The sequence below is a fragment of the Caretta caretta genome, chromosome 2 (genome assembly GCF_965140235.1).
Source record: "Caretta caretta isolate rCarCar2 chromosome 2, rCarCar1.hap1, whole genome shotgun sequence".
Classification (NCBI taxonomy): Eukaryota; Metazoa; Chordata; order Testudines; family Cheloniidae; genus Caretta; species Caretta caretta.
This window is the reverse complement of record NC_134207.1, coordinates 18352148-18376623: the sequence shown is the minus strand read 5'-3', so window position 1 is coordinate 18376623 and position 24476 is coordinate 18352148. Positions and strand designations below refer to the sequence as shown.

General features: G+C 42.6%; 1 protein-coding gene and 1 long non-coding RNA gene across 7 annotated transcripts in view; one reads left to right on the top strand and one right to left on the bottom strand.

Moving 5' to 3' along the window:
• ASAP1 (ArfGAP with SH3 domain, ankyrin repeat and PH domain 1) overlaps nt 1–24476 on the bottom strand; it is a 362608-nt gene that overhangs the window by 276784 nt on the left and 61348 nt on the right. Inside the window, exon 2 of one of the 5 annotated variants that reach the window (XM_048841649.2) lies at nt 4750–4982. The exons of the other annotated variants lie outside the window; for them this stretch is intronic. The gene's annotated coding sequence lies outside the window, so the exon portion shown is untranslated. The remainder of the gene's footprint in view (nt 1–4749; nt 4983–24476) is intronic. 5 annotated transcript variants of the gene reach the window in all.
• The window catches only part of LOC142070942 (uncharacterized), a 65426-nt gene that overhangs the window by 11126 nt on the left and 29824 nt on the right, over nt 1–24476 (top strand). Inside the window, exon 4 of one of the 2 annotated variants that reach the window (XR_012666873.1) lies at nt 22097–22887. The exons of the other annotated variant lie outside the window; for it this stretch is intronic. This is a non-coding gene — a long non-coding RNA (uncharacterized LOC142070942). Of the gene's footprint in view, nt 1–22096; nt 22888–24476 lie in introns of those variants that run through there. 2 annotated transcript variants of the gene reach the window in all.

The following is a 24476-nucleotide window of genomic DNA, read 5'->3' as shown; positions in this document are numbered from 1 at the left end:
CCAGAGCCCTTTCCAAATTAGATCTTCCCTTCTGATGTTCCTCACAGAGCAGGTCAACTCCTCCTGTATCCGATCAGGAATTGGGGGGAACCCAGGCCCGCCCTCTACACCCAGTTCTAGCCCAGGGCCTTATGGATAGCAGCTGTCTACACTGTCCCCTGTATCAACTGTGTGACAGCTACAACTCCCTGGGCTACTTCCCCATGGCGTTCCCCCAGCACCTTCTTTATCCTCACTGCAGGATCTTCCTCCTGAAGCCTGATCACACTTGTACTCTTCAGTCCTCCAGCAGCATACCTTCTCACTCCTTGTGCACCCCCACTAACTGATGGGAAGTCCTTTTTAAACCAGGTGTCCTGGTTAGCCCACCTGACATAATTGATTCTAGTAAGTTCTTAATTGGCTCCAGGTGTCTTAATTAGCTTGCCTGTATTAATTTGTTCTGGCAAGTTCCTGATTGCTCTAGGGCAGCCCTTGCTCTGGTCACTCATGGAACAGAAAACTATTAATCCAGAGGCCAGTAGATTTGCCTTCGACCAGACTCCTGTACCCCACTGGTCTGGGTCTACCACACTTGTTAAAAAAATTCTTGAGACCTTTGAAAATTTCTAGCACCTCTATGCTTTTGAGTAGACTTGAAATTTGACAGGGGAAGGGGTGGTGGTGGTGATGGCATTTGTGTCAGTAATGTGCTCTGCCTGTGAAAATCTGCCCAAATGTGGCCAAGTTATTACGGTCTGAAAATTCGTAATTTGCACATTTAGTAGACATATACTTAACTTTGGCTGCTAAAGTTTCTACATATTGCATCCTTTCTGAGCACCTAATGCTCAAAGCTCCAAGTGCTAGCCAGACTGTGTATGTGCCATCCCCACAGAGTACCCAAGCATGCTCCATCCCCTCACAGTTCCTACATGTGACAGGACTACACATGTGCCGTCCTGGGGCTACAGGGGCTAAGCCAGACTTTCCCTGTAATACCTGTTCCAGGCCTGGGACTGGAATTGAGAGCAGAGAGTCTGTCTCTTCTGTGCTCTCAGTGACACCTCCCACTCCACCTGCACTCAGGAATGTGGAGGAGGAACCATCTGATTTGATTGTTGAGGGGACAAAAGCCAGATCAGGGGAGGAGGAAAAGGAGCAGACTGGGACAATGTGCCTAGTGAGACTCGGAGTTTGGGGTGGGAGAAGAGACTGGGACTGGATGGACAGAGAGACTGGGACAAGAAGCCAGGGAGGAGGTAGAAACTGAGGTTAGATGAGAAGCCTGAAGGGCAAAATAGGTCTGGGACATAGCTGTAGGAGAAGGAGGAGGAAGAGGAAAGACAGATCTGATGTGAAGCCAAGAGAGGGGAACTAGGACTTGCTTGGCAAGGAGAATGGTTCTGTGTGGGGAAGGAAAATGGGACTTGGACATGGAGCCAGGATATGGAAGAAACAGGAACAGGTTGAAGGGAACAGGGCAGAAACAGTCAAGCTTGCAGGGAAACAGGATGAATCTGTGCCCACTAGAGTGCACTCCCCTTCAAAATCTGGAACGGAAGCCAAAAATTCCTGAGTCTCACCCTTCCCCTGGTGTCATAAAATATTTCTGAAACCCACTGACAAAGTGTGTGGCTCCTCCCCCTTTAGTGCTACCAGTTACTCCATTAGCTCAAGTGGCAGAGGTCAGTGTGGTGGAAATAAAGATTCCAATCTTGCCTATGAAACATGCTTATCAGTATGATGCCACATGATGGAATTTCTCCAGGGGGGTGGAGGTTCAGTTTGCTTTTTTAAAAACTTGGCGAATGTTAAAATAAAGTTAAAAGAGCATTTAAATTGTGAAGTCAAGTTCTCAAAAATTAAGAAATGCCACATTTAAGGTAGCCAGTGCCGCCTTGGTCCCCTTGTGCATATGCATTATGGTACCCTTTAACTGCTTGATCATAAATATACTTTCTTCATTCAGTGAGTCTCCTTTTTTTAAGCACTCCTCCCAGTTTATTGTCACCTGCAAACTTGCTGAGGGTGCAATCCACGCCATCCTCCAGTTCATTAATGAAGGTATTGAACAAAACCAGCCCCAGGACTTGGGGCACTCCGCTTGATACCGGCTGCCAACTAGACATGGAGCCATTGATCACTACCCGTTGAACCCAATGATCTAGCCAGATTTCTATCCACCTTAGAGTCCATTCATCCAGCCCATACTTCTTTAACTTGCTGGCAAGAATACTGTGGGAGACCATATCAAAAGCTTTGCTAAAGTCAAGGAACAACATGTCCACTGCTTTCCCCTCATCCACAGAGCCAGTTATCTCATCATAGAAGGCAATTAGATTAGTCAGGCATGACTTGCCCTTGGTGAATCCATGCTGACTGTTCCTGATAACTTTCTTCTCTAGTGCTTCAGAATTGATTCCTTGAGGACCTGCTCCATGATTTTTCCAGGGACTGAGGTGAGGCTGACTAGCCTGTAGTTCCCCGGATCCTCCTTCTTCCCTTTTTTAAAGATGGGCACTACATTAGCTTTTTTCCAGTCATCTGAGACTTCCCCCGATTGCCATGAGTTTTCAAAGATAATGGCCAATGGCTCTGCAATCCCATCCACCACCTCCTTCAGCACTCTCGGATGCAGTGCATCTGGCCCCATGGACTTGTGCTCGTCCAGCTTTTTTAAATAGTCCCCGAACCACTTCTTTCTCCACAGAGGGCTGGTCACCTCCTCCCCATGCTGTGCTGCCCAGTGCAGTAGTCTGGGAGCTGACCTTGTTCGTGAAGACAGAGGCAAAAAAAGCATTGAGTACATTAGCTTTTTCCACATCCTCTGTCACTAGGTTGCCTCCCTCATTCAGTAAGGGGCCCACAATTTCCTTGACTTTTTTCTTGTTGCTAACAGACCTGAAGAAACCGTTCTTGTTACTCTTAACATCTCTTGCTAGCTGTAACTCCAAGTGTGATTTGGCCTTCCTGATTTCACTCCTGCATGCCTGAGCAATATTTTTATACTCCTCCCTGGTCATTTGTCCAATCTTCCACTTCTTGTAAGCTTCTATTTTGTGTTTAAGATCAGCAAGGATTTCATTGTTAAGCCAAGCTGGTCGCCTGCCATATTTACTATTCTTTCTACATCAGGATGGTTTGTCCCTGTAACCTCGATAAGGATTCTTTAAAATACAGCCAGCTCTCCTGGACTCCTTTCCCCCTCATGTTATTCTCCCAGGGGATCCTGCCCATCAGTTCCCTGAGGGAGTCAAAGTCTGCTTTTCTAAAGTCCAGGGTCCGTATTCTGCTGCTCTCCTTTCTTCCTTGTGTCAGGATCCTGAACTCGACCATCTCATGGTCACTGCCTCCCAGGTTCCCATCCACTTTTGCTTCCCCTACTAATTCTTCCCGGTTTGTGAGCAGCAGGTCAAGAAGAGCTCTGCCCCTAGTTGGTTCCTCCAGCACTGGCACAAGGAAATTGTCCCCTACACTTTCCAAAAACTTCCTAGATTGTCTGTGCACCGCTGTATTGTTCTCCCAGCAGATATAAGGGTGATTGAAGTCTCCCATGAGAACCAGGGCCTGCAATCGAGTAAATTCCATTAGTCGCCAGAAGAAAGCCTCGTCTACCTCATCCCTCTGGTCTGGTGATCTATAGCAGACTCCCACCACGACATCACCCTTGTTGCTCACATTTCTAAACTTAATCCAGAGACTCTCAGGTTTTTCTGAAGTTTCATACCGGAGATCTGAGCAGTCATACTGCTCTCTTACATACAATGCAACTCCCCCATCTTTTCTGCCCTGAATGTCCTTCCTGAACAGTTTATAGCCATCCATCACAGTACTCCAGTCATATGAGTTATCCCACCAAGTCTCTGTTGTTCCTATCACATCATAATTCTTTGACTGTGCCAGGACTTCCAGTTCTCCCTGCTTATTTCCCAGGCTTCTTGCATTTGTGTATAGGCACTTAAGATAACTCGCTGATTGTCCCACTTTCTCAGTATGAGGCAGGAGCCCTCCCATCTTACACTCTCCTGCTTGTGCTTCCTCCCAGTATCCCTCTTCCCCACTTACCTCAGGGCTTTGGTCTCCTTCTCCCAGTGAACCTAGTTTAAAGCCCTCTTCACTAGGTTAGCCAGCCTGCTTGCGAAGATGCTCTTCCCTCTCTTCGTTAGGTGGAGCCTATCTCTGCCTGGCACTCCTCCTTCTTGGAACACCATCCCATGGTCAAAGAATCCAAAGCCTTCTCTCCGACACCACCTGTGTAGCCATTCGTTGACTTCCATGATTCGACGGTCTCTACCCAGGCCTTTTCCTTCCACAGGGAGGATGGACAAGAACACCATTTGCGCCTCAAACTCCTTTATCCTTCTTCCCAGAGCCACATAGTCCACAGTGATCCGCTCAAGGTCATTCTTGGCAGTATCATTGGTGCCCACGTGGAGAAGTAGGAAGGGGTAGCGATCTGAGGACTTGATGAGTCTTGGCAGTCTCTCCGTCACATCGTGAATCCTAGCTCCTGGCAAGCAGCAGACTTCTCGGTTTTCCCGGTCGGGGCAGCAGATAGATGACTCAGTCCCCGAGGAGGGAGTCCCCAACCACCACCACCTGCCTCCTTCTCTTGGGAGCGGTGGTCATGGAACTCCCTTCCCTAAGACAGTGCATCTCATGCCTTCCAACCGGTGGAGTTTCCTTCTGCTTCCTTCCCTCAGATGTATCATCTAGTCCACTATCCGCATTAGTACCTGTGGAGAGAACATGAAAATGGTTGCTTACCTGTATCTGCATTGCTGGTACATGGACGCTCCCCTTTCTTTTTCTGGAGGTCACATACTGCCAAATTTCTTCACCGTCCTTCTGTCCCCGCTGCGCAGCCTGTTCTGAATCTTCAGAATCTTGTGCCCGTAGAGCATATCCTGACGTCTGTCCAGGAAATCTTCAGTTTCTCTTTTGCAATGCAGGGTTGATACTTGTTTCTCTAGACCTTGAACCTTCTCTTCCAATAAGAGCTTGGCGCAAGGGAGGAAAAACAGTGCAGTGGATAAGGCATTAGTCTAGAGGCTTGGGAGACCCTTGTTCATCTGCCATAGACTTCCTGTGTGACTTTGCGCAAATCAGTTTGGGTCAGATTCACAAAGGTATGTATGTGCTTACATGCCCTGGATAGCTAGACAACAATAACGGCTAAGGGGAGACATGATCACAGTCGACAAGTATCTGAGGGACTCTGATTCCAAGAAGAGGAGGAGGATTGCTCCAGGAGAGATGAAAGAAGGGACCGTAACTAAGTGAAATGGAATGATATTAAAAAGATAAATTAAGACTTCATACCAGTTAAGATGTACTAATGACAATAGTAAATTCCATTAGGACCCAATTCAGGAAAGCAGTTAAGCATTTACCTAACTTTAAATACAAATAATTTGACTGAAATCAATGGTACTACCTACATGCCTTGCTAAATCAAGGTCTTAGACTCTAGATCATAGGATAGTCTTCCAACTGAAGTGGTGGTGGTCCTGTCCTTTGAGGCAGTTAGATTTGATCAAGTAGTAGAAAATACAGATGAATTATAAGACTGGAATATATAAATTGAGAGGCCATGCCAAGTGTATGCAGTGGTAGTCATGAAAGAAGCTTTGGGATTGTGTGTAGGAGAGAAAAGGATCAAGAGATATGTTTCTACGCTTCGGTTATGTGCATTTGAGGTTGTTTACAATCCATGTGTTATCATCCATACGTAATTTAATTACTTGCTCTGGATTTTTTTCCTTCAAAAATAATACAGAACTCAAACATCATATATACTTTGCTTCTCTAATTAATATTTTAGGGCAAATATTAACCAGCCTATTTTCATGGAATGTTTGAACTAAGTTAACCTAAGTATAAAAACTGAAACAAGCAAATGTTAATATTGTTTCTACAGTCACTGATGTAACAATAATAGTAGTTGTACACCACCAGGCTGAAAATCAACTCCCTTTATGTCCAAACAATAGAGTGAATCACAGAATTCTGACCTTGATATATAATGTGATCATGTTGTAATTATAGCCCTTGTACTTTGGGTATAAACAGACTACATTATCAGTAAAAGTAAGGGAAGTACTGCTTCTTCCTGCAATTTACAGAAAACGACTGGGGTGATAGTATGAAAACTATGAAGCTTTAAGATAATACAGGAGAGAAAAAATCTTATTTTCTGCAAATGAAAAAAAAAATAAGCTGGTTATTTGAACTACATGGAACCAGCTTATTGTTGGCACCTAAATTCTGTAGAAGAGCATGGCTTACAAATTTAAAGATTACAAAAATATATATAATTCATAAAGGTCAGTGCTGCTATTTTCATGTCCAAAGCAAAGAATTAAATCCTCAATCCATGTCACAGCTCACATGTTCTCGAATGGCAGTGTGATGAAAGAAAATTCCTTTTATTTCATGGCAAAATCTGCCATAAATTTGTTCTCTTTGTGTCCCCTCAGTGCAAGCCAAGATAGATATAACAAACAGATGTTCTTCAGCGTCACCTTAATCTCTGATTTGGATAACACTACTAGCATGCACTCTGATGTATTTTACGGAGGCAGAGACAGGAGTATTTGTGGGGAGTACAAGTGACCTTGGACCTGATTTTCAGAAGTCCTGCACACCTAGCAGCTCCAGTCTGACCTCAAATGCAAATGTGAGTGCTCAGCACTTTGTACAAATCAAAATCTTCAATTAATTTGCACACTGCTGAATACTGAATAATTAAAATAAATAATAATAAAATCATCATTATCACTTTCCTGAAAACAAGGCAGTACATGAAGTTCTCAGTTGGAAAGTCTATTCTCCCCTGGATGGGCACACACAGCTCCCGTTAATGTTAATTGCTATTTGAACAGTGGTAGTTGAGCAGTTTCTGGAGGCTTCTGGTCTGACTGGCCGTCCTTTCTGCCTGATGTCAGATAATCCAATAAGAACTCTGATCACAGGGCCACTCCCAGAGTCCCTGCTCTGATGCATTCAGGACAGTAACGGGGAGCACGCAGCAACAGGAACAATGGTTTGGGAGCCACTGTTCCCTTTGCACAAATGCTCCCTGATGGTGCAATAAAGAAGCTGTTCCCAAGAAGAAGAAGAGATCCCACCAATGAACGAAGTGGAAAAATGGAAAAAAAGAGAAAAACAGTGCTGGGAGGCAGGTTATATTATTCATAGATTCAGAGACCACCCGTGCCTGCCAATAGTGGGGTTGGGGAGAGTGAGGGCAGCTGGCAATATTCAGCAATATTACTGAGCATGCTCACTCCATGTACAAGCCAAGCAGCAAATCTGCAAGAAGCATGTGATCCTGCATGCTCCCCCCCCATGTCTTGCCTCTATGTGGATTATAAAGCCAGAAGGGACCATTCTTATCTTGTCTGACCCCCTGCATAACACAGGCCATAGGACTTCCCTAATGTAATTCCTGTTTGAACTAGGGTATATCTTTTAGAAAAAAACCCAATCTTGATTTAAAAATTCCAGTGATGGAGAATCCACCAGAACCCTTTGTAAGTTGTTACAGTGGTTAAGTACCCTCACTGTTAAAAATGTGCACCTTATTTCTAACCTGAATTTATCTAGTTTCAACTTCCAGCCATTGTATCTGTTGTTATGCCTTTGTCTGTTAGAATGAAGAGCCCTGTATTATAAAATTTCTGTTCCCCATGTAGGTATTTACAGGCATTTTTAAGTTAACAGCTCTGGATAACTAGTATTTGAAAATTGTAATTGAGCTGTCCAAGGTGGGACGGTTAATATTGATTTTCAATAACTCTTGGAACATTAGGGAACTTCCAGAAGACTTTAAGAGAGCTAATGGTGTGCCAAAATTTTAAAAGGTTAAATATGACAACCCAGGTAATTACACGCCTGTTAGCTTGACAGTGATTCCAGGCAAAATAATGGAATGGTTGACATGGGACCTGATTAATAAGGAATTAAATAAAATTAATGCCAATCAACATGGGTTTATGCAAAATAGATCTTGTCAAAGTAACAATGTCTTTATCAACTGAACTTCTAGTAAAAAGAAAAAGAGTACTTGTGGCACCTTAGAGACTAACAAATTTATTTGAGCATGAGCTTTCGTGAGGTACTGGCTGTAGCTCACGAAAGCTTATGCTCAAATAAATTTGTTAGTCTCTAAAGTGCCACAAGTGCCCCTTTTCATTTTGCAGATACAGACTAACATGGCTGCTACTCTGAAACCTGAACTTCTAATATCACCTAAAAAGTGTTGATGTCATATCCTGAGATTTCTGTAACTCATTTGACTTAGTGCCATATAACATTTTGATTAAGAAACTAGAACAATACAGATTTGACATGGTGCACATTAAATGAACTAAAACTAGGCTGACAGAGCAAACTTTAGTAGCTATTTTTTAACATCCTCAGTTACTTTTGGAATGGAGAGTACTTCATCATCAGCATACAATATTAAGGAGTCTCAAAAAGACGCAAAATAACCCCACAGGGCATTCTGACACTACAGTGTGATGCATGCATCATCATTAGCCAAAACATGGTTTTGAGACATCAGTACAGTATTACAACATATATTGTATTGAAATGTCAGGGTGTTCAACTGCAGTTGGGTTTTTCTGCAATTCCATTCAAAGACAGATTTGCTCAAGGACTCAGATATATAACAAAGATCCATATAATTATCTAGAGAAATGGACTCTCCCACTCTTGAAAAGCAAGTGCCATTGCCTTCCACTATTTGCCTGATGGTTTCAGGATGGTTGTATCCATCCACAGCTTAAATCTCTTTTTGATATACATAAGAATTATTTTCTTCAACCTATCCCTACTCTATCCTTCAGCTATTTCTTGGGCTCACAGAAGCATTTTCATTTTGTTGGAGGCAGAAGCTCATCAGTATGTCTGCTTCCTTTCTTTAAATCTCTGAAGCGCTTTCATTAATCTCATGAATGGCACTTTATATATGTGATGACAAGGCTGCCATCAGCAATCCAATATTTTAAGTAACTTAGAATTCACTTCTTATATCCAATGAGAGGTTAATAATAAATCAGGATGTTTCCCCTCTGTCAAGCTGTCTTGGAGTGGCTCATGACCGTGAGTGCCAACCTCAGGGCAGACTGTTAGGAAGCAGAGCACAAACCCCAAATTGGTTGTGTGTTCTATAATTAGATTTCACCAGCCAAGTATCAAGTGTGATACTTCTCAAGCTCTGTAACAGCCTTAACATGGAGTCACAGGAAGTTCCCTTGGGTACTCCAATCTATCTTGCCACCTAGGCAAGCTTGTGTTTGTGCTAGATGGCCCTTACACCAAAAAAAAAAAAAAAAAAAAAAATCACCACCACAATATTCAGGTTACTTCCAGTAGCAAGGATCAGTCACTTATCCCAGGTCATTATCTTTCAAAGACAAGACTTGTAGCCAATCCTATAATAAATTACCTAAAGGTTTATTAACTAGGAAAAAGAAATGAGAGTTATTTACAAGATTAAAGCAAGTAAACATATATTACATAAATGAGTGACAGTCTTAGGTTTCAAGAAGTAATAGAAGCTGCTGTAATGAGCAAACTCTATATGTCCTTTAGGACTACCCAAGCTAAACAGCTGGGGGGATCCTTTGCATACGCTTAGAAATCTTGTCCTCTTCCTAAAGTCCCTGCAGCATAGGGTAACAATTTCTTCTTAGTCCCTGCCTACAGAGCTCAAGCTGATGGGACAAGTGTTTGTGCATGTCTCCTCTTCATAGGTGGTGGGGAGCAATCAACAAGTCTTTTGTCCACTGATGTTCCACAATGGCTTCTCTGGTGTATAGGGAGCCTTCCTTTGTTAGAGAGGAGATGACAATTCTTGTGGCAGACTAGTGTTTCACAGTTGGTAATGCTTCTCTCCTGATGGTGGGGGTTTACAGTTTTAACAACAAACACCTCTTATAGTTACAGAGCAGATACTTACTCTTACTTATAACATCTGTACCCCATGTTATCAGGTTATATTTAATAAATGCAGCATCCTACAAGCATTTCATAAAGGCTAACCATTAAATACATTCTTATAACTCTATCTGTTTTAACAATACTAATATGCAGGTGAGCCAGACTGGTTTCCAGCTATGCATTTGTCAGTGTTCAGTGAAGCCTAACGGCCTTGGCAAGAGATAACACCTGCTCTGCCAGAATCACCCTCTACCATGGTCAGGCCAATAACAGTATAATGATTTACTCCATGTAGAGTCTGTAGAAAATAGGCCTGCATACTCTACATGCATTGTAGATGAATACCACCAACCTCGATGTTGCATAACTTCCCCCACTGATTTGTAATATTAAAACAGATATTATGGGCTGAATTCAATAGTAGTAATTTCCTAAGTGTCTTTGTGGGACAGACATTATAAAAATTAGAGCCAATTAGAGCCATCTGCAGCCACGTACAAAGTAATTTTGCTCCCTTATGAAAAATTAGGGGAGTCTGAATTGCAGGTTCCCATGGTCCTCCTGCCGTGACATTTTTACTCTGTGACAGCAGCTCTGCAATGAAGCAAACTACATATTTCTTCCCTCAGCTCCCACTATTTAAGTGCTAATATGGTCCCCACATTGCCACACTATTTGAACACCCCACAAATATTAATGAATGTATCCTCACAAAGCCCCCTTTGAAGTACAGAAGTATTACCCCTAATTAATCTCCAGGGAGTTCAAGGTCACACAAGGAGCCTGTAACAGAACCAGGAACGGAACCCAGATTTCCTCGCACTTAGGCTATGTTTACACTACAGCAGCTGCGCCAATGCTCTAAGCTGATAGGAGAGACCTCTCCTATCGGTGTAATAACACCTATCTCCGTGAGAGGTGTTAGCTATGTCATTAGGAGAAGCTCTCCCACTGACATAGTGCTGTCCACACCATTTAGGTCGGTATAAGGTATGTTCCTTGGGGGTGTGGATTTTTCACACCTCTGAGCGATGTAAGTTATATCAAAGTAATTTGTAGTGTAGATCTAGCCTTAACCACAGGACCATATTTTGACTACACCCATGCTTGTGTATTACACTCTGCCAACCCATTCTACCTCTCTGAGCCTTTCTGAGTCTTCTCCCACTAGCATCTGTCTCTTTTTCATGCTGCCCCCTAGGTCTCCCTCCTCCTGTTTGTCAACCAATTCCACTCTCCTACTTGGAATCCCACCTAGAATCGCACATCTTTTGGATAGCTTTGTATTGCTGACCATCCTCTCTTTTAATATACATACAAAAACTGTAGTGTTATATGATATCTATACCCCCCAAATTCCTGGTAATACAAAACATGTGGCAGACTTAAACAAAAGACAGTTTTTACATCCCTTCCGCCCTCTTCTTTGTGTCTGTGCCCAACCTTATGTTGAGTTTTCCCCTACACCATGACTAGTCCCCTTGAAATCAAAGTGAGTACTTGTACAGTAAGATATGAATCAACTTAAGTAAGGAAAACATAATGAGGCTCTTAGAGCCTGATCCAAACACTTTCAAAGTCAACAAGAGCCTTTACATTGACGTCTATGGACTCTGAGTCAGGCTTTTAGATTGTAAGCACTCTGGGGCAGGGACCTCTCATATCTGTCTGTAAAGAGCCATACACACATGATGCTGTAGTAATAAATAAATAAATAGTAATGCATTATAAAGCAGGTTTCAAGTGCCTTTAGCCATTCCTTAACCTCTAGTAATCCCTGTCTCCACCTTCCCTGCAACCTTCAGAACCACTCCAAGTAGCTGAGAATGACTTGAGAAACATGTAGTGTTTTCACAGAGGCAAGAGTAGGGGTTTAGAAAATCAAAATGGGACACCATAACAGAATTTCTGACTGTCCAAGCCAAAAAGCAATTGTTCCATTGCATATAACTTTGGGATATCTTCGCGCTTTCATATCAACTAATCTAGACAGCTAATATTTCAGACTTAACGTTAATTCCTATTTAAGTTATTAGTCTCCCCCCGCAGTGGAAAAAACACATGTATATATTTAAAGTAACCTTTGGACTAAGATCAAACATTGAATGCTTCAACCCCCAAAGAAAATCTTTTCAGAAAATTATGGAGAAATTTAACAAAAAAATGTATAAAGGAACTTCCATACCAATCTTATCTATAGGATGCACTACCATGAATGCTATATTATGCATCTCCATCTGAATGATATTGGGAGGCTTAGTTCATTGATGTTTGGAAGAGCTTTGATCTTCTTGGATGAGAGTTGTTACATGAATATAAAATATTACAAAGTAACATATTGTAGATTATAAAAGTTTTCTTTTTGCCAGGGGAGTAATGAATTCCATTATTTTCATAGTTTTGACATTTGGGAGTTTTTGTTGGTAGGTAGATAAGATAGGATAGTAAACAGCTGAACTAAATGCCACTCAGAACCTTAAGAGCTGCCAAGTTAAATCTTGGGCTACATAGGGGCTGGGGACTAGAAAAGAGAAATCATTTCAGTATACACTTACTCACATCAAGCAGCACACTGCTGCTGTACAAGAAGTCCCGTGGATGACCGTGAGATTTCTTCTGTGATTAAGTGTTCATCTGTGTCACTAGAGGGATCACAAAATGTGGACCTTAAGGGGGCCTGCATAAGACCCAATTTATCAGTGTACTAACGCCTACCTTAAAGCATGTATGTCGTCCCATTGAGTTCAGTAAGAAGATTATTATACACTATGCATTGTGAGCTAGCTCTGTTTGTAGAGTGTGTGTGTGGTGGGAATCCTTTAGGTCTCCCTAACCCTGCTGTGGAAGTGGAGTCCAGCTGCTTGTGCTGAATCTGTGTGTAGCTGACAAATGCCAATATTTAAAAAAGAAAAAAAAATCCTGGAATGTATGGAAGCATGTATGGGACAAGACAGAGCAGGTTAAAAGGTAAATGCAATTAATCTTATAGGCTGCATATGGAGGAAAGCAAATGGAAGATGAAGTTCAGCTCGGAAGGAGCAGGTTGGGTCTGCATAAAGAGATGAAGCTGTGACCAGAAAGAGGCTGAGGCTGGAGGCTGACCAGAGCTGGAAACACAGGCTGAGAGGGAAAGGTTAGAGGTTATGTAGGGAAAATATGGGAGAAGCAGAAAGGAGTGAGGTGTGGCTTCAGATTTGGAAGAAGAAAATAAAAAGAATAGAAATATCAGTATTTGAAGACTACATTGCTCCGGGAAGGAGGATAAAAGAGTTTGGGATGCAAGTGGTATTCTCATTCATCTTCCCTGTTGAAGAAAAGGCCTGGGCAGGGACTGTCAAATCGTGGAAGTAAATGCATGGCTATGCAGGTGGTGTTGGCAAAAGGGCTTTGGCTTCTTTGACAATAAGCTGATGTTCCAGGAAAGAGGATTACTGTGCTGGGATAGGCAGCATCTATCAAATACATCTTTGGACGTCGTCTGGCTAACCTGATAAGGAGAGCTTTAAACTAGGTCTTATGGGGGATGGTGACAAAAATCCAGCCAGTGCGCATCTAGGCTTAAATAATGAAATCAAGGGGAAGGGCTTAAGTTCTGGAGAAGGGACTAGAAATCACAACCACATTAAAGAGGCAAGAAGAAAAGCAACAGGACAGTCTGCAAAATATCTTCGATGCCTATATACCAATGCAAGGAGTATGGAGAACAGGCAGGATGAACTGGAAGTCATGGTATTTGAAGAAAATCAGTTATGACTTATTGGCACTTCAGAGACTTGGTGGGACTACTCCCATGATTGGAGTACCAGCATTGAGAGAAATAGCTTGTTCCAGAAGGATAGGTATGGGGAAAAAAGGAGGAAGCATTGTGCTGTACATCAAGAATGCATACACTTGCTCCGAGGTCCAAGAGGAAGTGAGCGACAGACCTAATCAGAGTCTCTGGGTGAGGATAAAAAGGGAAAAGAATAATAGTGATGTCATGGTGGGGGGGGGGTCTATTATAGACTACCAAATCAAGAAGAGGAAGTGGACGGGGCATTCTACAAGTTGGTAACAAGATAGCTAACACACATGAGCTAGTATTAATGGGGGATTTTAACTTCCCTGATATCTGTGGCAGACTATTACAGCAACACATATTATGTCCTGTGTAGGGGACAACTTTCTGAATTAGAAAGTTGTGGAAACAAGTAGGGAGTCATCCATTTTGGATCTGGTGTTGACCAACAGGGATGAATTAGTTGCAAATGTGAAGGTGATCGGGAACTTGGAAAGAAGTGATCGTGAACTATAGAATGCAAGATCCTTTGGAAAGGAGGATATGAGAACAGCAAAATAAGGACACTGGACCTCAAAAAGGTGGATTTCAACCAACTCAGAGAAGTAGTAGGCAAAGTCCCACGGAAAGACCAATTAGGAAGAGAAGGAGTCAAAGTAGTTCATGAAAGATGTAATATTAGAGGCTGAACATCAAGCTATTCCTGTGCAAAGGAAAGATAAGAAGAGCCACAGGAGGCCAAAGTGGCTGCAGAAGGAGCTTTTTAGCTATCTAAAAACCAAAAGGGATACATACAGGAAATGGAAGGAGGGGCATGTCACCAAGGAAGTATTCAGGGGAATAGCGCAAGTATGTCGAGACAAAATCAGGAAAGCCAAGGCAAAGAACGAGTTACAAATGGCAAGAAATGTTAGAGATGACATTAGAGAGCTGGTAACAGAAGATGATAGGAAGGCAGAGCTGTTAAATGCCTACTTTGCTTCAGTCTTCTCACAAAAAACAACATACAACTGGATGACACAAAAGTTACCATAGACAATAAAAGGGAAGGGATGCAGATTGGGATAAGAAAAGAACATGTCAGAGATCTTCTGACTAATTTGAACGAATTCAAGTCAGTGGGGCATCATGCTATTCACCCCATGGTGCTGAAGGAAATAGCTGAAGAAATCTTGGCGCCACTGGCAATAATATTTGCAAACTCATGGATAACAGGAGAAGTCCTGCAAGACTGGAGAAGGGCTAACATAGTGCTCAACTTTCAAACAGGGGAAAAGGGAGGAGCCAGGGAATTATAGACCTCAATACTAGGAAGCTACTAGATGAATAAGACATTCCATTTGTGAATACCTAAAGGGTGAAGGGGTAATCACTAGCATCCAGCATGGATTTACTAAGAACAAATCATGCCAAACCAGCTTGATTTCCTCCTTTGACAGTGTAACTGGTTTAGTGGATAGGGGGGATGTGTAGTTGCAAAAAAAAAAAAAAAAGAAGCAAATGCAATTTTAGGGTCCATTAATCGAGGCAAAGCATGCAAGTCACGGGAGGGGATAGTACCACTCTATTTGGTGCTGGTTATGCCTCAGCTGGAGTACTGTGTCTAACTATGGTCACCAATCTACAGAAAGGATATAGAGAAACTGGAAAGGATGCAGAGGAGAGGGACAAAGATAATCAAAGGAAGGAGCAAAGGCTGAAGGAAGTGGGTATGTTTAGTTTGGAAAAGAGGAGATTAAGGGGGGACATGATAGTGGTCTTTAAAAACTTGAAAGGCTGCTATAAAATGATGGAGAAAAGTTGTTCTGTCTTGCCAGAGAGGGCAGGACAAGAGGCAATGAGTTCAAACTACAGCCTAGCAGATTTAGATTAAATCACAGGAAAAACTTCCTAACTGTAAGAACAGTAGGACAATGAAAGACTGCCTAGGGAGGTTGTGGAAGCTCCTTCACTGAAGGTTTTCAAAAAGAGGTTGGATAGCCACCTGACTTGGATCTTGGCATCTTGGCAGGGAGTTAGACTAGACAACACTTGTGGTCCTTTCTAGCCCTACGGTTCTACAATTCTAAGAAGAGGGAGGAGACAGGGATGGAAAAGAGAATAAGGAAAAAGGATCAACATTTTATCCTTATCAAATCACTAGCTGAAGATGTAAAGATAGAAGATGTTAATCCTTTGAAAACAGTAGATTGGATTAGGCAAAGTAGTAGAGAGTTATTACGAGCTAAAAGAATGCAGGCTGGAGATCTATTAGCAGGATCTGCACATAAGGAACAGGCTGAGAAACTTCTTAAAGCTACACTTTCAGGGAAAATAAAAAGTAATTTGCCAGCAACCTAAATTTGTGACAGAAACAAGAGGGGTAATATATGGGGCTCCCCCAAACATGGCTGAGGATGAAATTAAAAGGGCTATAGACAAGGACCAAATGCTGTTTGTTAAGTGACTGATTAGCAGAAAGAGAGAACACAAAACCATCCACAGCTGTCTGAGTAGTATTTAAAGGTGCAGTGCTTACCCAGTAAGGTTCGTATAGGATATCAACCCTTCTGGGTTAAATCATATTTGCTGGCCCCTTTGAGATGTTATAAATGTCAAAGGTTTGGGCATGTGGTGGCTGTCTGTATGGGGGAAACGAGGTGTGGTAAATGTAGAGGAGAACACTCGTATGAGAGCTGTATGGAAGGAACAGAACTACAATGCAGCCATTGTAGGGATAAGCACAGTACAGTACACAAAGGGTTTGTAGCAGCGGAAAAAGCTAGAGCTACACAAAGCTAAAACTATCAAAAAGAAATGCTGTGCAGAAGCTACCAAAATATATTCACAGCGGAATGTAGAGAAGGAAGAAAATACCAGTGTGGAAAAAAGCTACCGGTAGAACCACATGCAGTTCAGAGCAGAAAAGATCATATAAAAGGAACAGATGAAGATGTATTGTTTACAGGCAAAGAGAAATGTATAGCATTTATGACTGGAAATGATAAACCTCACTTTACAGAGAGAGAAGGAGACTGAAAATAAAAATAACAAAAGTAGCAGAAAAATATTTGCATATAGGCAATCTCTCGATAGACTGCATTCATGCAATTTTAAATGATGGTAACAAAGTAGTTTAAACAACATCATTCTAATGTTTTCTGCTGGAATGCACATAGTTTAAACACACATGGTCAGGAATGAAAGAAAACTGGTTTTGAAATGGAAACATATTTAACGTGATATTTGTACAAGAAACATGGTTAGTGAAAATGTATGTTTAGGCTGCCAGGATATGATGTAATCAGATGTGACAGGGAAATAAGAAGAGGAGGAGGGATCTGTATACTTATAAAGGAAGGTCTTAGTTATACTGACATAGAATTACAGAATGTAAGTTTTGAGATACCTCTGCAGAGTAACAGCACCCTTATACGAATCTTTAATGTTTACAACCCATGTAAAACCTAGGCACTCTAGAATTGGAAGAGTTAGTTAATGGTGTCAAAGACCTGTATGTTATTTGTGGAGACTTTAATAGCCATAATGAATTATCAGGAAGCAGGAAAACTGCTTATAATGGCAAAAGCTTGGAACGGTTCACTGCCATGCACAACCTGGTATTGCTCAAAAGGTGGATGGAACCTTTTCATGTTTAGATTTGGGAATTGCAACAAGCAATGTAGCAAGTAAATGCAGCTGGGAAACCTATCAAGAAGATGGAATGGGAAGTGATCACTTTCCTATGCTAATTACATATAAAGGCCAAGGTAACATTGAAAACACTGAAGGAATTCTTACCTGGAGCCTTAGAAAAGCAAATTGGAGACTCGTTAAGAGTAAATGTGCTGAGTATCTAAGTACCAATTGAATAAGTGATAACCTAGAGGAATTTCATGATAATATAATTAAGGGAGTTATAGCAACAACCAACCTAATGATATGGAAGACATTGAATTGCCACAAACTCAGAAATCTAGTTCCCTGATGGAATGAAGATTGTAAAGCAGCATTTAAAGAAATAAATAAGTCAAATAAACAAACAAAAAAGTACAATGAATAGCAAGAACTTAATGAACTATAACAGATGTAGAGCAGTGGCACAAAGAATTATTAAAAAGGCAAAGAAAGAGTATTGTGGGAAAATGAACAAAGATTTCAAGGTTTCAGATATATATATGAGAAAGTTTAAAATAATGAATGGGATATGGAGTAAAAACAAATGTATACCTGGTCTTCTAGCAAATGATAAAGTTGAAAGTTCTAACATAGGAAAAGTGGACATTTTAGCAAAAAAGTTCCAAAAAGTTAGTAGTGATAGAAATTAAAGTAAAAGAGTTTTGTGAACAAAAACAAATGTTTGCTGAAGAAAATTGTGAGCTTTTACATGGCTGGGTAGACTATAAAGATGAGGCATTGAATGAAAATTTCAGCATACAGGAACTCAAAAAGAACTATAGACAAAAGAAAAATACAGCCCTCGGTAAAAAGATAGTATGTGTAATGCAATGCTTAAGCATCTAGCAGAAAGGAGTTTAAGAGTTTTATTTAAGTTATATAATAATATATGTGGAAAAGGAATATTACTAGCAGAAGGGAAGAAAGCAGTGGCTACAAGGATAGGAAAACCTGGCAAATTACACACAAGACCTGATGCATATAGCCTCACCGTGTGTGGGGAAAATTATGGAAAGGATGAGAGATGAGTAGCTTACTTGGAAAAAAAAGAAACTATAAACTGTGTACAAAGTGGTTTCAGGACAGGAAGATGCACAGTTGATCATGTTGTAATAGAAACAGCAATACAAAAAAACATGAACAGATAGCTGTCTTTTTGGACATTGAAAGTGTATATGATTGGAAGGGATGGCTATGGAGGGAAGGCTTGTTGTATAAACTAACCACAATCGGAATAAGAGGAAGAATGTTCTGGTGGATAATAAGTGACAGAACCATATAAGTCAGGGTGGGGGCAGCTTTGTTGAATAGTTATAAACTTACTTAACAACACTCCCCTATGGAGTGCCATCAGCCCCACCCCGTTTAACATTACTATTAAGGATCTCCCAGAAAGTATATGGGCAGGAATAGGTATTACTTCATTTACAGATGACTGTGCAGAGGACCTAAGATGTTGTGCAGAAAACCAGTGAGGCACTCAAGAGGATTTCAGGATGGGGAGATACTTGGGGATTTAAGATTTCTCTTCCTAGAACAAAGGGAATGTTCTTCACAAAATAGGAAGATTGGGGAAAAGTGGAACCTATATCTCTGTACAGAAAAGATATGAGTAGTTCAAAATTTTACATTCTTAAGAGTTACGTTCGATGGCACACTAACTTAGAAGGGTCATATAGATAACATCAAGACTAAATGAAAAGATAGGATGAATCTGCTTAAAAGTATTGCTGGGAACAACTAGGGCACAGATACAAACATGCTGATGCTGTGTAAGGCATTAATAAGTCCAGTTATAGATTATGGATTCTAAATCTTTAATTGAGCTTCTAAATCAACACTGAAAAAAGTTAGAACCAATCCAAGCCCAAGCTCTGTGAATCCCAGGTGGTGTGAGTATTATGACTCTGCTGTGTGTGCTGCAAGTAGCAACTGGAGAAAATGCTTATAAATTTAAGGATGCGATGGTTAACCATTACCCAAAAGGTTAAATCTAATGGAAATGGTGAAGATAAGAGTACTAAATAAATACACAAGGACTGCTGGGAATTAAGTAGACAAGAAGTAACTGGACACCACAAACTCCCACATACTAACAGGGTCAAAAGCTGGGTAAAAGACTTGGGTGAAGATGGAGGTCGGGAAGAAATTAAAATTTTTAGTCATGGGAAATCAAACTATAGCTGGATGGTTATCCCTCCAATTGTGGAAGAGCAAGACCTTAAAAAATGACTACGAAGATTTATGAGTTTATACATGGTAAATGGGGTCAGCATTGCCAAATCTATACTGACAGTTCTAGAGATGACGACAACACAGGTAGAGTGGTAAAGGCCTTTTGTATCTTTGAATTTGTAATTAAGAGATCTGAGACTACACAATTTAGTGCCATTATGACAGCTGATTTAGTGGGCACACTGTTGGCACTGACCTGAATAAGGGATGTATACTCAATGATGACTGTTTATCGGGTATAATGGTGATTAGAAAGGGAATCTCGAAAGGCAGGAATGACTTAATCAATTAAATATTGTTCTTAATTATTGAGATTGTGTAATTAGATATACATATAGAAATAGTGTTGATTCCAGCACATGTTGGGATACTGGCCAATAAAATGGCCATAAGGCAGCAAAAAATGCCTTAAAATGTGGCGGTTGATATAAAGAGCAAACAAGAATTCAAAAGTTTGGTGAAGAGAGACCTTAAGAAGGAATGGCAAGCACTATGGAGAAGAAAGAATGAAGGTTCAATGAAATGTGTTCTGAACTTGAGGATAATGGAATACTCAACAGCTATGATAGAAGAAGAAATGAAGTAACTATATTTAGAGTACTAGCAGTTCTCCGTGACCTGAACGGTACTTTATATTTACTAAACAAGCACAAAGATGGGTTGTGCGACACATGCAAAATCCAAGAAACAGTTGAGCATCTGCTGTGAGAATGCAGCAAGGATTACACAGAAAGAAAGATTCTATATGAAGAACGGAGACACTGCAATGTGAAAGAATACAGTCTGAAAGAACCGGTGAGCATGCCGGGAAAGTGGGGTAGCAATAAAAAAAGCATTGCTTTTCAGGAGGTCGAGTCTCAGAACCTTTATCTGTCAGGGTGGCCCTTTGATAGTGTGAACAAGCTCTTTTTGTAGCTGCCTGTACCACCCATGCACTGGGGGCAGGATGGGAAAAATAAAAATTCAGCTCCTTTGGCTCTTTTCTGTGTAGGGGCACAGGATTCTGGAGTGTGCCATATTGCTCGGAAGACCCACCTTACTCGGTCCCTGAGATTGCAAGATGTCCAGGAGCGGGCGTTGCAGGTCCTGGACCTCTTCTAATGGGATCTCTCGGTCATTGGTAACTCTTTGTAACAGCTCCTGGTTCTGCCAGTGGTCATCCACCAGAGAAGGCGAACGAGTGACCGCATTGTCCGGGAATGATGAAGAGGCACCCATCGGAATCACTGGTACCTGCGGCTCTGGCTCTGGCTCTTCATCCTCGTACACTGATGTAACTGGTTTGCAAGAGGGAGAGGAGCAGTATGACTCTGAGAGGAGCCTGGACACTTGCCATAGGGATCCCACAGAAAGGCCAGAAAGAGGGATTGATTGATTGATTGATTGCAAGGGATCCCAAGGGAAATGGTACCAGTGGTCCCTGGGCTGGGGGGACTGTACCCAGAGAAATGGCAAGCATAACCCCTAGACTGTCTGTCAGGGATAGAGTATCTCCATGGAGATACCAGTGTGGCTACCTCCACTGACTCATCCAAGTCCGAGAACTGTTCCTTCAATAGAGGTGGCACCGTTGGTACCAGGGCATTCCTACCAGATGTTTCTGGGACATTGATATAGACTCCTTCTCCAGAATAAGGAGATTCCTCAGGAGGGCAGGACTGGAAAGAAGTGAAGACTGAAGGATATATTCCTCCTTTATCCATAGTGTTATGTACACCTCCATACGGCTTGGTTTCTGAAGGGTTCCAACAGTCAAGTCCGGTGCATCTGCAGCAGCTGGATGATCTTTAGAAGAATGAGGCAGTACCAACACAGACCAGTACTCATAGACAGAACTGGCAAACATCTCTCCTTGTGCTTCGGTACCAAGGTGACTGATAGAACTGACAGATCTTTCTTTTTATGCACCTTACCCTCCAATCTGGCGGTCTTCAGTGGAGCTGGTTCCTTGGGTTCCATATGTGACATCTCAGATGACCTGGACAGGCTCAGGGAGAAATCGCACTTCTTATGGACAGTCCTCAAAGAGGATCTATCCTTGTGCCCATCAGACTGCCCTCTGGAAGAAGAATCCTTGGACTGAAATGCTGAAGGCTCCGCTCCAAGGCACACGTTTGGAGGGGCACTGCTGGTCAATTGAGGCTGATGTACAGGGAGGGTCTCCCTGGCCCAGATTGGAGAGGGGCCTTCTCCAGCAAGTGCTTTCATAGGTGAAGCTCCTGGGCTTCGAGTTCTGGGCAGGAAGAAGCAACAGATACTGCACTTTGCAGAGATATGTGCCTCACCCAGACAGTACAGGCACCATTGATGTTACTCACTGATGGAGAAGGAGTGAAGGCAAGAGATGCATTCTTGAATTCTGGGATTCTGAGCGTAGTCCCGGAGCCAGGGAGGGGTTCCCCAACTGGGCGAAAGAAATTACTCCATGCTAACTAACTACTAACTAGTAAGATAAGCTATATAACTATTTACAAGTATTTTCTTTCTTTGCAGTTTATGCAATAGAGTGAAGGAGGACACTAATCTGACCCAGAACACGGGGTGGTAAGAAGGAACTGGAAAGGCATCGACCAGCACTGTCTCTTATACCCTCGGTCAGGACACAAGGAGAGCTACTGCATATGTACAGGTTAACGGACTCTGATTTGAAGAATTTTCAGACTCAGGCGCATGGTGCCCATGTGTACCCATGTGTGTAATATGCATCGGGAACAACAAAGAACTGGGATGACCAAGCCCTCGGTGATTGGAGGATTTGTTTTGTACATTCCAGGAAATGTTTAGCACCACAGCAATTTTCAAACTTTAATTTTAGTAACATGTTTCTCAGCTCCCTTTCAACTAGACAATTATTATTAAGTCCATTTTGAAGATGGAGAAACTAAGGCAATTAAGTGACTTTACCAATATCAAAGAAACAGTAAGTGTCAGAGCCTGTATTGGACTGTAGAAGTCCCTTGGACTCAGTGTTGTGCCTCGTTCACCAGGCCACACTCTCTCTCTCTCATGCTGTAGAGATATCTCTCTTTTAGACCAGCTTAGCAAAAGAGTTTTCAGCATTCCTAATGGTAGCTTGTGTGGTACTCTCCTCCTCCCTCTACTAGATTCGGAAACTGAACTAAACAGAAATGAACTCCCCCACAAAAAAGTCAAGGGACCTGTGACCATGAGCTTTCACCCTACCCCAAAAATCCAGCCACGCGCAACTGTAGGAGAGAATAATCCCTGGGAGAATGCTTTGTTAAAGCTTTCCATTGATTTTTACAGACCTGGTCATTGGTTTACAGTTTCAAAGCTGTCTTTGTAATAAAAAGGCTAAATTTCATTTTTAAAAAGTTGAATGCTTAGATTCTCCTTTACATTCTAGGTGTCCCATTGATCAATTGAGTCCAGTAACCTGTTTCCTTTGGTGGCTAATCAATGCTTTAGAGCAGGGGTGGGCAAACTTTTTGGCCTGAGGGCCACATCTGGGTTCCAAAACTGTATGGAGGGCCAGGTAGGGAAGGCTGTGCCTCCCCAAACCCTAACCCTATCCGCCCCCTCCCACTTCCCGCCCGCGACTGCCCCCCTCAGAGCCCCTGACCCATCAACCCCGCCCTGCTCCTTGGCCCCGACTGCCCTCTCCCGAGACCCCCGTCCCTAACTGCCCCCCCGTTCCCCCCATCTAACCCCCCTTGTTCCCTGTCCCCTGACTACCCCAACCCCTATCCACCCCCCCGCCCCCTGACAGGCCCCCCAGGACCCCACCCCCCGCTCCCTGATTGCCCCGACTCCTATCCACTTCCCCGCCCCCCAACAGGCCCCCCGGGGCCCCACCCCCTATCTAACCCCCTCTCTAAAGCCCCTTTTGGAATGTGGCCCCGTGAACACAGGCGGAGGACTCAGGAGGAGCAGGGGCAGTTGCACAGCCAGAGAGAAGCGGCGGTTTCCCCTTCAAAGCGCTGCTTCTCTCTGGGCAGCTGGGTGGCCGCCTGCTGCTCCTCCTGAGTCCTCCGCCACGTTCGCTCCGCTCCCGCACCGCCCGCCTTGTGCCTTGTGCCTGCAGGTGAGCCTCCCTTCCTGCTCTCCCCTGCCCCCGCAGTGCAGCCCCCTCCCGCGCTGGTGGCCCGGCGAGCTGAGGCTACAGGCGAGGGGGTATCGTGGGGGAGGGACCGGGGGCTAGTCTCCCTGGCAGGTAGCTCAAGGGCCGGGCAGGATGGTCCCGTGGGGCAGATGTGGCCTGCGGGCCATAGTTTGCCCACCTCTGCTTTAGGGGAAGGTTTAAAACCCTCCCAAATGGATAATTCTGGAATAATCTATCCATATGGGAAGTTTCTTCCTAACCCTGTCAGTTAAGAACTGGTTTACGCTCTGAAGCATGAGGGTTTATATCCGTTAGGAAAATGGTTTTAATTCATCGGGTAACTGGGGATGTTTGTCATTAATCATACGAATGGCAAATCCTTTTATAAACTCTTCGGAGCTCTTGTTCAATGATATCTTGTGGCGATATGATCTCCCCAAAGGCCAGCTCTTCAAACGAGTGTAAGAGCATCAGTGTAAGAGCATCAAACTAAACCTTCCTATGTGCTCAAAAAACAAAACCCCAGTACTTTTTAAACTCAACTCAGATTTTCACAGGACATAGCTGATCCACTTTAACTCAGTAACATCCTTGCCAGTCATTCATCTCCAGACAAATTTTGACTTATATTTAATTATAAATTATGACTTACTGCACATCTTTGCTCATACTTCTTTCAAGAATAGGTTACCCTGTCTTTCCCCCACTCTCCTGCACTGGGAACACTATACAAGAACGGCATAGACATGAACAGAAGTCAGAATGTTATTCTTCCTGGAACTCTTTTCCTCTCTCCCCATTGCCCCTCAT